Source organism: Rhinolophus ferrumequinum, chromosome 2 (assembly GCF_004115265.2).
Source record: "Rhinolophus ferrumequinum isolate MPI-CBG mRhiFer1 chromosome 2, mRhiFer1_v1.p, whole genome shotgun sequence".
Classification (NCBI taxonomy): domain Eukaryota; kingdom Metazoa; phylum Chordata; class Mammalia; order Chiroptera; family Rhinolophidae; genus Rhinolophus; species Rhinolophus ferrumequinum.
Genome location: NC_046285.1, coordinates 2,983,270 through 2,995,591, shown reverse-complemented (window position 1 = coordinate 2,995,591; position 12,322 = coordinate 2,983,270). Strand labels below are relative to the sequence as shown.

The 12,322-nt window shown below is 40.8% G+C and overlaps 1 protein-coding gene across 3 annotated transcripts in view; it reads left to right on the top strand.

Annotated features, from left to right (window-relative positions):
* Positions 1-12,322, top strand: part of SLC9A9 (solute carrier family 9 member A9) — a 530,083-nt gene that overhangs the window by 87,992 nt on the left and 429,769 nt on the right. The gene's annotated exons all lie outside the window — the stretch shown is intronic.

Genomic DNA, 12,322 nt, shown 5'->3' with positions numbered 1-12,322 from the left:
AATCATCAGGGAAATGCAAATCAAAACCATAATGAGATACCAACTCACACATGTCACAATGGCTCTTATCAAAATAACAGTAGTGCTTTTGAAATGTGATTTTACAGCTAATTGTCTTCTTAACTTTAGCCATAGATAGATTTTCCTGAAAGGAAGTAAACAAAGGATAGGGGAAGAAAATATCTGATTGTGTAAGATGAAGAATGACACCAGAGCTATCTGTGTTTAACGTCACAGCAGTGGCAAGACCCCTAGATAAAGGGATGTGTGCAGCATTATGAATGTCAATTTAAAATAAGCAAATAAGTAAAACCACGTGTTCACAAGATTCATAATAACAAAGTGCTTTCAAATTTCTTTAAGAGTCTATATTTTTATTCATGAAATGAATGAAGGTCTGGAAAAAATCAAGACTTAAAAACTTGAGTTAGAAAATAGATATGCTATATTTAACTATTTTTATGAGAAAAATGGCACTTTTATTATTCACATGCTCATATAATGCTATAATGCACATCTTTATTATGTTTGGGTTATTTTGGTCTGCAATTTTAGCTATATTCCCATGTTCAGTTCATACCATCTTATTTTTATATCTTCTTTTATTCCTCTTTCAACTATTTTATACAGTTGAAATAAATCTTTCATATTTTACATTACCTCTTAAAGACTTCTGAAATCTTTTTTATGAAGCAAGTGTGTATGTATGTGTGCATGTGTGTGTGTGTGTGTGTGTGTGTGTGTGTGTGTGTGTGTTTGGGAAGGAGGATAGTGGTACCAAGCAGGTAAATAAACAAAGACATTTAAAAAACATAGCGACATGCCTGGCTCTGCACCTCTTCCACAGGCTGTGCTTGAATAAACCAATGAATGCAACCAAGGAAAAAGCTGTTAGATTTTGTGCGTATTAAGCACATGCATTGAACATACATATCCATTGAGCTTATTGGGATGTGCTTCTCACTTGTGGGTGGAAAAATGAATGATAAGATGTGACCCTGTTTTCAGGAGGCTCACGACCCATGGGAAAAACAGAATGGTATACAAGCTATCAGTGTTCCATGAGATAAATTCTAGAAATACTTGTACTGAGGCCTGAAGGAAGAATAGGAACTCCCTGTTAGAAAGGCCTTTCTGTTACCAAGACAGCAAAATCAAGGGTAGTAAGAGTCAAATCACCAAGCTTCAGAGAGCTTCATAGGAGAAATAGGTTCTTTCTGTTTATGATGGGTAGGAGGGGTTCGGTGGGACCAGATAAAGCACAAACATTTCCTGAAGCAAGAGTTAGTGACACCAGACGATCAGGAACTGCACATCCTGTCAGAGGAAGACGGGTGAGGAGGACCAGCATTTAATAAGAGCCTCACCTGACGCGAGTGACTGACTCATTTACCCCTCAGAGCAACCCATGATGAGTGTTCATTTAGAAGATAGTTACAGAGCAAGCGCCATGCTGAGCACTGATAATACAGCAGGGAACCAGTCAGCACGTCCCTGCCTGCATGGGGCTTTCACTCCACGAAGAGAAACAGACAGATGATAAGTAAACAAGCAAGGAAACATGAAGGTTCCGGTCATAAATGACGTGACAGGGTGAGCCTGGGAGAGGGACATCAGGAAGGGACAGTTGAGTAGGGATGTACTTGGAAGAAGGGGTCTAGTCCTAAGGAGATATAAGGGCAGAAAATTCCAGGCAGGTGCAAAGGGCCCTAAAATGGAAATGAACAGTGTCTTCAAAGAACAAAAGGAAGGAAGGTGCATCTGGAGAAAGATAAACAGGGAGGAAGCAGGGAGGAAGGGAAATCAGAGAGGAGCCAGACCCCGGGCTGTGGTGAAGAGTCTGGCTCTTCTAAGCATGATGGGAACTGCTTGGATAGTGTGCTGCAGAGGCTGATGTGAACGCCCAAACCGAGCTGCACAATCGTTAAAGAGGTCACAGCCGGTTTTATGAGGAACTACCGCAATAAGGGGAAAGGGACCTCAGTGTAGAACTGGGCTCAGTTCCAAATACAAGGACAAGAGGGGTGTAGCGTCCAGGGGCAAGGTGGAGCGCAGTAGATAGAAAATTACTAGAGGCAACATCTAGTCATTTTGTTTACCAGAGGGCAGATTATAGCTAAACAAATTCAACAGGATTCTCTCTGAAGGCAGGCCTGGGTGATCAGATATTGAGGGAGGGAGATTTGCAAGAAACTGACTTAGGAGGATTCTTGTTCTTGAGGTCAAGGCCGAGGACAAGGTCTCATAGAGAAGGCAGGAGCCTGACTAAAGTCTGGTAAGGAGAGAGTGAGTGTTTGCCAATAACAGGAACTGACTGTCCTGTTGAGTTCTCTCCAGGTGCTGGACGGGAATGGACTGTGGAGGACAAAAGTAGAAGCTCTGAGGTCACTGCAGTGGGGCAGGTGACGGGCAGCCCAGGCTCCATGACATTAGAGCACATGCCACCAGTCCTGGAGCCCCCGTGCTCTGTCACTGTGTCCTCTCCCATGCCGGTTGTAGTAATGTGCACATGTTGTATGAGAAGTCTGATCAAGGAGATCAAGAACATGGGGTGCTCTTTTTTTTTTTTAATTGGGGAATATTGGGGAACAGTGTGTTTTTCTAGGATATCAAGTTGTTGTATTTTTTTCAATCTAGTTGTGGGGGGGGCACAGCTCCGCTCCAAGTCAGGTGATTATTTTCAATCTAGGTGTGGAGGGTGCAGCTCACTGGCCCATGTGGGAATCAAACTGGCAACCTTATTGTTAAGAGCTCGCGCTCTAACTAACTAAGCCATCCAGCCGCCCCATGGGATGCTCTTTAAACTAGCTTTCGGACACCAGGACTCAGGCAAGGCGGAAGGAATCACACGATGTCAGCTTGGTGAGCCCAGACCCAACTGTGGGTCCTTAACATCTGTGGGGCGCAGGACGAGAACGTGGACGGACACCACATACCATGTGCCTAATATTTAAAGGCAAACCATTAGACTGCTAAATAAGTATGTTCATACTTCTACCTTCATTGTCACCCAGAAAGCCAGTTCCAATTTGGAATTCTCGAGACTCCAAGTTCAGTGCCAGAACACAGGGGCTCTGAGATTGTGAGTCTGTGATCCCTGGCTGCCAGCCCATGCTGGCTCCATCGGAGACTTAGGAAGAAGAGTCCCAGGAGCAAACTTGGGACCATTAATGGCAGGGGGGGATCCCAGAATCTCAAATACTGGAGTGCGGCATGGATAGGAGAGTTGTGGGTTCAGGGTGGCCACTTCTCCTTGGCCCCACACACTCTCCATCCGGGCAGGGGAACTTCTGGACAAGGCTGATCGTTGGGTCTCTAAAGCACAGGCCCTTGGTCAGGTGGTAGTCATTTCACCAGGTCTCCGAGTAGTGCTGTCAAGTAAGGTGAGAGGTGGAGTAGGAAGTTGCAGAGGACAGAAAACAGACCAGATCCCTAAGGAGAACTCTTAAAAAGTAACTTGAAGCACAACATTGCTGTATTTGGTTTCCTACGGCTGCTGTAACAAATTACCGTAAACGTGAAAAAAACGTAAGACAACAGAAATATATTATCTCACAGTTACGGAGGCCAAAATCTAAAATCAGTATCATGGGGCCAAAAATCAAGGTATCAGCCGGGTTGCTATTTCTCCAGAGGTTGTCAGGGGAATTGGTTCTTTGCTGCTTCCAGCTGTGACAGCTGCTGGCTTTCTTTGTCTTGTGGGTCCATTACTCCAAACTTTCAGACCAGCATCTCCAAACCGCTGACAGCTCCATCATCACATCTCCCTCTCTCTGTGTTCACATCTCTCTCTCCCTTGGTCTTATAAGGATATACGTAGTTGCATTGAGGACCCATTTGAATAATCCACAATATTCTCCCCCCTCAACATTTTTAATTTAATCACACCTGCCAAGTCCCTGTGTCCATACAAGGTAATGTTTCCAGGTTCTAGACATTCGGACCTGATGATGTGTGGACGCACTGTTCAGCACTGCCATTGTCTGATGATTCAAGTTACAATATTTGGTCAAAAAAGGGTCTTAAAACATACTACTTTTGAAGGAAAAGCAATTAGTCTTGTCACATGGCTTAATGTGGAAAGAAATATTTTCATCTTGCATATTGTAAACACCATCATCAGTTATGACAAGAACTTTGTATTTGGTCATCTTTTTCTGTGATTAGGGAGGAAAATTGATAGCAGATGAGTGGGAAAGAAAGGTTTTCTAGCCAACTATTTTCTAATGTTGTTTATATTAGTCAGCTCTATTTTTATTTGGAATAGGCAGGTGGCAAACCACACCACATTGGAAAGAAATTATTTGAGCACTTTTAAAAAAAAAGGTGAATGTATTCAAATAAGCAGAAGCTGATGAAGCTTTTTTCCTGAGAATTTGACATGGGAGTTTTGAATTTAATTCAACATTTCAATTAAACTCAAAAACATTTACTGACAGACTGCTAGGTGCCAGGCACTGGGCTTTGGAAATAGAAAGAAAAATTATATCCCACACGTGTTCTCCAAGAGCTCACAATTTAGCATGTGAGGGAGACACAGAAATAAACAAGAAAATGAAAATACAATGTGTTAAGTGCTGTGAGAGAGCTATGTGTGAAGTGCTGGGGATAAAGTTATAAAAGCAGAAAAAAGAGAACCTAGAAAAACTGACACTCAAGGAGCACGCAATAAAGATGTAAAGAAATGGACCAATGCCCTCTCCTCCCTAACCCCACCTCAGTTTCTAGCTACCATCATCTCTTGTCTGCACTATTCTAATAGCATCCAAACTAGTCCCTCCTTGGCTGTGACTCTCTTCCCCCCAAATTCATCCTCTGTAGGAAATCCTGGGCTTCTCTGCCTGAGACCCTCGAATTGTTTCCCACCATATTGGGAATAAAATTCCATCTCCTCACCCTGGCCTCTAGGTGATGTGATGGACTTACTCCCTGCCTACCTTTTGATTGTTGCTTCGATTCATTTTCTCCATCAACACTGGCCTTTCTCTTCCTAGACGCTGTCAGCCCATTCCTGCCTTGGGGCCTTTGCTCTTGTAGTTTCCTGTGTTCTACCTTAGCTCCTTCTTCTCATCCATCTCTGCTCAGATGTCCTCCTTGTAGAGGAACTCGGCTGACCCCCAACTAATGTTTTTATTTTATAGCAAATATCAATTTCCAAAGTGAGTGTCTGTGTTTTTTTATTTTCTTCTTTTTCAATTGAAATGTCATTTCCTGGACTCAGGCACCTTGTCAATCTCATACAACATTTTATCCCCACTGCTTGTCACACAACAGATGTAAACTTTGGCACTTAGCATGATATGAAAATTCAAAATGTATACTGCCGAAAGTCAGGACCTTGTGAAAAGAATTTCAGGAAAAGATACAGCAGGCCTAGTATTCCAGGCATTGGCGACATTACACCGAGCCCTTAGGTAGGCTTAAGAGTTAATCCCTTAAAGGCCGCAATGCACAGCTGTGAGGTTTTCATGAAGGACCATTTTAGTGTTCTTTCTAGACTCCTAGGCTAGTCATTAAGCTAGAATTACGACACAGGAGTAAAAATGAACTTAAAGAAATATAGTATTGCTTTAAAATGAGAATGGTCCAAGAGATAAAATTGTAATAATCTTAATTAGTTATTTGAAAAGCTCCTTTCTTTCTCTGGAGCCTATTTTCTGTACTTCAATAATAAAAATACCTGTACTTTGCAACCAGGAAACCTTATTACAAAGACGTGTTGTTTGCTTAAAGATGTGCACTGGTCAGGATTTTTCATTTATCAGTCTCTATGCTGTGTTTTGTGTGGGAGCTTCATCCCTCTCTTCTTTGAGTTATCGCCTGGGCATCAAACTAGTGTGTTTTGTATGCCAGTCATGTTAAATTAGAGGTTAAACTGGAAGAGCTTTTATTTTTTGTAAAGGTCAAGCTCTCTTTTAAAAGCTTCTGGCATTCAAAGTTGAAGCAGTAAACAACAAAAGAGGATGCTGAAGTTGAACAAATGGGCCTTAAGTGGCCATTGGACTTGGACTGATTTAAAAACGAATGCCCAGCTCTGCATTCTGAGCAGCTCGCCACCAGTCTAAGGTAGCTCCTGCTTAGTGGGCTCCTTCCGAGAAGTATCATCTGATTCCTTTCTCATTAAAAACTCCCTCTGGATATCGGCACAGGAAATACCAGGTATAAAAAGGTACCCCTGGCTCACACCCCTTTTCTGATTCTCCACTTAATCAGACTTAATCATTATGCATTTGTGTAACTCTGGAAACATTTTAAACTGTTTTTCACTTAATCATTTTGACTAAAAAAGCTACTAGACCAGTGGAGGTTTTGCAGCCTGTTAAAACCAATAGAAGATAAATGGTGAATTCTAATTATTATCTAAATAAGATGGGGAGAAGGAGGGTGAGAATCAGGACTTTTTTTAATGGTGAGAGGAACACATGCAGGGCTAGGCAGGCTGGTGATGAGCAGAGATGGGCCCTGGGAAAAGGGAGGCCAGGTCCTCTGTTATTGTGGTTCAGCTCGGAAGGGGTTTGAGTTAGGGACACCTGTGGGTGGGGGAAGCAGCTACAGGCTGGTAACTGTCATCTCTGATTGGCACAGCCCGGAGTCCCAGGATGAGGGTGCCACATGCAGAGACTGGTGGGCCGTCTCCCCGGGGAAGAGGCACAAAGAGGGATGTCTTTGCGGGGTGTGAAGTGGCCTTTGCCAGTGTTCCTAAAGAGGACACGGCATCAGCTGGTGGAAACCAGCTGTGGGGGTCTCAGGACACCGGAACCAAGGGCACAGCTGGGGCGTTGCTGTGCCCTAAAGCCACAGGGAGAATTGGCATTAACCTGGGGGCACTAAATGTTCTGGACTTTTCAAAACTTACTTTGAATTCTATATTGCTGGCGACTGGGACATAGTTAAGGATTTAATTGATGTTGGCTACTATTATTATAGTTAATTGTGTTAGCTACTCACCACCTGTGTCCGCAGAATCATAAAGCCTGGATGACCATCTGGTCCAAACGTCTTCCTTTAGGGGCTTCAAAGTGTCAGAAGATATTCCAGCTGAATTTCTCACTTGCAGTCATATTTAAAGAATTATATAGCAGGAAACAAACAGTCTTCTCACGCTCATGCCCGCAGGTAAGGGATGGACAGTTTTGTTTCCCTTTCTTTCAGTGGAGTATCTGCATAATTTTTTGGAATTCTTCTGCAGGAAGAGACTTGTCTCTGCTCCCCCATTTATTAATTTATTCACTTATTTATTTACTTGAGTATGGACTCAGATATTTATTTTATACTTTGGTTTATAATCCAATACTACTTTGTTTATTTTGTTTGCTCAAATTATTTCAGCTTTGGCCACTGGGAACTCTTTCAGTTGGCTCCTGTGCCCTGCTGACATATTCTCATTATCGTGGGGTTGTTTTTTGGGGGGTGGGCCACTTCCTTACCTTCTGGCTCTACAAGATGCTCCAGGCTCATGTTGTATATTTCCTGCCCAGTGCTAGAATCAGCCATTTTTACAAGAAGCACTGGTTTCTTTATTGGAGAATGGTATTAGAAACCAAGATCTGAATGTTAGGTGTGCTCATCCCTACTAAAGTCTTTTCTTTTAGGCCTATTCAGCTGACCGAACAAATATACTAACTGTGTATATACTAACTGTGACTACCTGTTTCCCCAAAAATAAGACCTAGCCGGACAATCAGCTCTAATACGTCTTTTGGGACAAAAATTAATATAAGATCCAGTTTTATTTTACTATAAGACCATGTCTTATCTAATGTAAGACTGGGTCTTATATTAATTTTTGCTCCAAAAGACACATTAGAGCTGATTGTCCGGCTAGGTCTTATTTTCGGGGAAACACGGTATACATATATCTATAAGTATCTCTATATGTAGGCCTCTGTATCTATGTTAACTTACACACATGTTCTTCCCTATGTCTCCAACTCTAATCCACTACCACGTGGATCATTCTAGCCTTCTTCCCCTTGCTCATCTGTACATTTTCTGTCAATTGGCTTCATTACTTAATTCCAGTGTACACGTGTAGCAGTGTCAGAATTTTTAACCCATGCCCCCATGGAAAAGAATTTTATTAACTAGAGTGTAATATTTATGTAGTTCCTTTTGCCTTTAGTTTTAGGTCAGCCCTTTTCCCCTGACCCTTTTAGTGAAGTTGTTTCATATATTTGTAATACAGCTAGGTTCCCTTGTTACAGTCTCTATTCTTTCTTGGGATTCCCTAATGAGGAGATGTGATAATTTAATAAAGAAATTAATCTTGTGTTTACCAAATATATCATGGACATTATGCAAGATTGTTTTTAAATAGACCTCTTTGTTTTAATGGATAAGCATTTATTTTAATTTGTATTAGAAAAAAAGCATATAACTAGCTCATCAAAACTATGATTGTTATTAATTAGGACAAAGGTAAATAATTTAATTATAAATTGAGTCATATTAGTAAACATTGACAGTGACAAAGGAATGGCTAAAGTTTTGGAAAGACTAAATTAATTTATGTACAAAGCTCATCTACATCATACCCATATCTACTTTTAATGCATAGCCAACTGAGAATCCTGCCTCAGATGGCCAACCTACGACATTCTTGGCAGTTCGAAACAATAATCTGGAATACAGATAATAATCTGATCTATTTTTCATATCTTTCCTTAATTTTTTGCCTACAGTAGTAACGTTGCTCTCTCTGATATAGTCTCAAACTCATAATTTTATATCACATGAAGCAACAGTCGATGCATCACTTTGGTCAACTTCTCACTGAATTGGCAACTTCTTCAAATGACATATATTAGGAACTCCAGGATCTCCAAGTAGAAGTTGGACTGTCAGAATCCTAAATAAGACAATCCTGGTGGCAACACTAGTGATCTAACTTACTTTATAGAAACCCAACTGAGAGAAATAGCACCTGGGACAGAGCATGGATAAGACCAAGATATCTTACATAGATGGGGATAGAGATTAAAACAAAACAAATAAAACAAAGTACCTTGGAAATTTATCACAACTCAGATTTCTGGGCCCATCTCCAGAGTTTCTATATCATTAGGTTTAGGTGGGGTCTCAAGAATTTGAGTTTCTGACAAATATTGGAGATACTGAAATTTTGGGTTACAGGGCCACACTGTGAGAATCATTGGTCCAGGTGTTCAGGCAGTGGCTTAGTGCAGCAAAAGGACAGATTAACCCTGAATATGTTATTATAGGAAAATGACATTGCTTGAAGGCAAAAATCCTTAATGAAATTTTAGGTAACTAAATTAAATTAAATTTGAACCTCGGAGTTTCCTGAATTTTATTGTGGTCATTGATCACAAGACCCGGTAATGTTTGTAAGTAAATATTAACCTGTAAATTTAATAAAAGTGACAATTATTAACATCATCATTTTTGTTGTAATTCTTTTCCTTTCATGGCAAAGAGACTCAGATTTTTAGTAAGTAAATACTCTATTTGGGTTTAACTTTTTAAAATCAGGGACTTTTTTTCGGTAGATGAAAAGCGCAAATAGTTTGGGCAAGAAGCACATTTTTTTTCACTTTTTTTTTCACTTTGTTTAGTTTGAAAACACCTTAAATTTGCTTCATTTTCACTTGCTCATTTGAAGGGTATCTTAAAATATAAGTATAAAAATCTTAAAGAAATTCATAGCCTGAGATACAGTAACCCAATTTTTAGGAATCTCTTTATGGTACAATATGACGTGTAGGTAAAACTTGGGAACAGACGTGATCATTTCAGCATTATTTAAGAATAAAGGTTGGAATTCATCTCAGTGTCCAATATTAAGAGACTGTTTAAATATATTATGTTAGATAAAAGCAAATATTCTGTAGCTCTTACAAGTCAAATGTGTAAATGACAAAGAAAATCCTATGATGGCATGTAAAAAAATAGCAAATTGCCACATTTTATAAATGGCATGGGTCAAATGCATAAGAATGCATAAACATTAGACTGGCATAAAATGTGCCAAAGTAATATACAATTTATCATAGAGATTAAACGTGCTGTCTCTGGGTACAGACCCAATACATATAAACCTCAGCTCTAACAGTTTCTAGCCATGTGGCCATAAGTGAGTTTGTTAATCTCTTTTTGTCCTCTACTGTGAAATGGGAGTTGTGATATATGGGAAATGTATGTAGTCATGTGCCACGTGACGACGCTCTGGTCACCAACGGTGATCCTGTAAGAGTAAAATGGAGCTGAAAAATTCCTATCACCTACTGACGTGTGGCCATCGTAAAGTCATGGTGCAACACATGACTCCCGTGTTGGTGGTGATGCTGGTATAAACAAACCTACTGCGCTGCCAGTGGTATAAAAGTATAGCACATATAATTAGGTATAGTCCACTATACTTGATAATAAATGACTGTGTTACTGGTTAATATAGTTACTATACTCTTCTTTTATTTCGTTATTTTAGAATATAAAAAAGTTTTGTTATTATAGAATATATAAAAAAATGCTCGCAGTGAAACAGTATGCCCTGCTATACCGGCAGCAGCCTCACACAGCTCGTGTTTCCCTCGTCTCTTGATTGCATCATTTTCTCTTGTGCTTGATTTAATCTCATGTTGCAACATGCTGACGGTACAGGCTTATTCCTTGCAGCATAGGCTTGTAGCCTGTGAGCACGAGGCCATACCATATAGCCTGGGTGTGTAGAAAGCTGTGCTGCCTGGGTTTGCGTAAGTGCGCCATGGCGTTCCCACAACGACACTAGCGCCTAATGACGCGTTTCTCGGACTGTATCCCCGTCATTAAGGGGCACATGATTGTAATGGTTTCTGTCCTGGTTTCCTGGCACAGAGCTCCCAAAACCCTTAGAATTTTTGGAGTGATAGAAGTGATAGGATGTCTTTAATTATTTATAGTAAGCTCCTTTCAGCTATGCCTGGCTTTATGCTTCTGAGGTTACTCTTGTGGGCCTCTAGATAGCTTCCAATGAGGCCTGGGAGCCAGAAAGAGTCAGGTATGATTAGAAGTTTGGAACTTTCACCCCAATCCCTCAAGTTCCAGGTTGGGGAGAGGTGCTGGAGATTAAGTTTAGTTATCAAAAGCCAATTTGAATAATTTACGTCTACGTAATAGAGCCTCATAAAAACCCTAAATGATGGGGTTCAAAGAGCTTCCAACTGGTGAACACATCAATGTACTTGGGGAGTGGTGCACCTGGAAAGGACTCGGAAACTGTGTCTCCTCACCCTCCCACCAGACCTTGCCCTATGCATCTATGTCTGTTTGGTTGTTCCTAGGTTGTATCCTGTATAGTAAACCTGTACTAATAAGTAGAGTTGTCCTGCATTCTGTGAGACATTCTAGCAAATTATTGAACAGAGAAGGGCTGTGGGAACTCCTGATTTATAGCTGGGAGATCGAAACAACAAGTGGCCCAGGACGTGACACTTGCATCTGAATTAGGGGCAGTCTTGTGGGACTGAGCCCTTTAACATGTGGGGTCTGATACTAACTCCAGGTAGGTAGTGTCAGAATTGAATTGAATCGTTGGACACCAAGTTGGTGTCTAGAGAATTGGAGAATTGTTGCTGTTGTAAAATACTCCAAGAGTCATATTACGATTTACCTGTAACACTGATAGTTTAATTGGGGAAACAGATCCACTCTAGGGATTTCAAGCAGAAAGTATGCATTAGGTTGGTGCAAAAGTAATTGCAGTTTAAAAGGTTAAAAACAAAACAATTGCAAAAACTGCAATTACTTTTGCACCAACCTAATACTACTACTGCTTGGGAGTTTACAAAACTGTTGGGAGGGCTAGAGAGGGAAGTCAAGAGGGAAGCCACTAGATTTTATGACTGTGCTCCAGAGAGTGAGGGAATGTCAGACCCTCTCCAGTGCTGAGGGACTGTAGGAAACCTTGCAGCTCTCCCAGTTATGCCTAAGCTCCATGATGTGTGCCTGGAAGGGGATTCAGAGGCCATTGAAAGAGTAGTTTCTACTAAAGCCCACATATCTGCCACTGCTGAAGCAAGAAGAATGGATTCTGACTCCATCTTGTCTCCCAAATCTAATTATTCTAGTGCTAGAGCATCTCACTGGAAGACACAATAGAATTGCTTGCAGAAGAACCTAAGTGGTAATGGAGTCCACAACATGTAGTTCTTGGTCTTCCAACTACTATAATAAAAGGGGAAGCATAAAAAAGCATGGGGAGAAATGCTAATCACTTAAAAACACCTTTAAAATCCAGCATACTATCTCATAGGATTTTTGTGCGGATTAAAAGAGACATGCAAAGTATTAGAGACATGCAAAGTATTAGTGACATGCAAAGTAT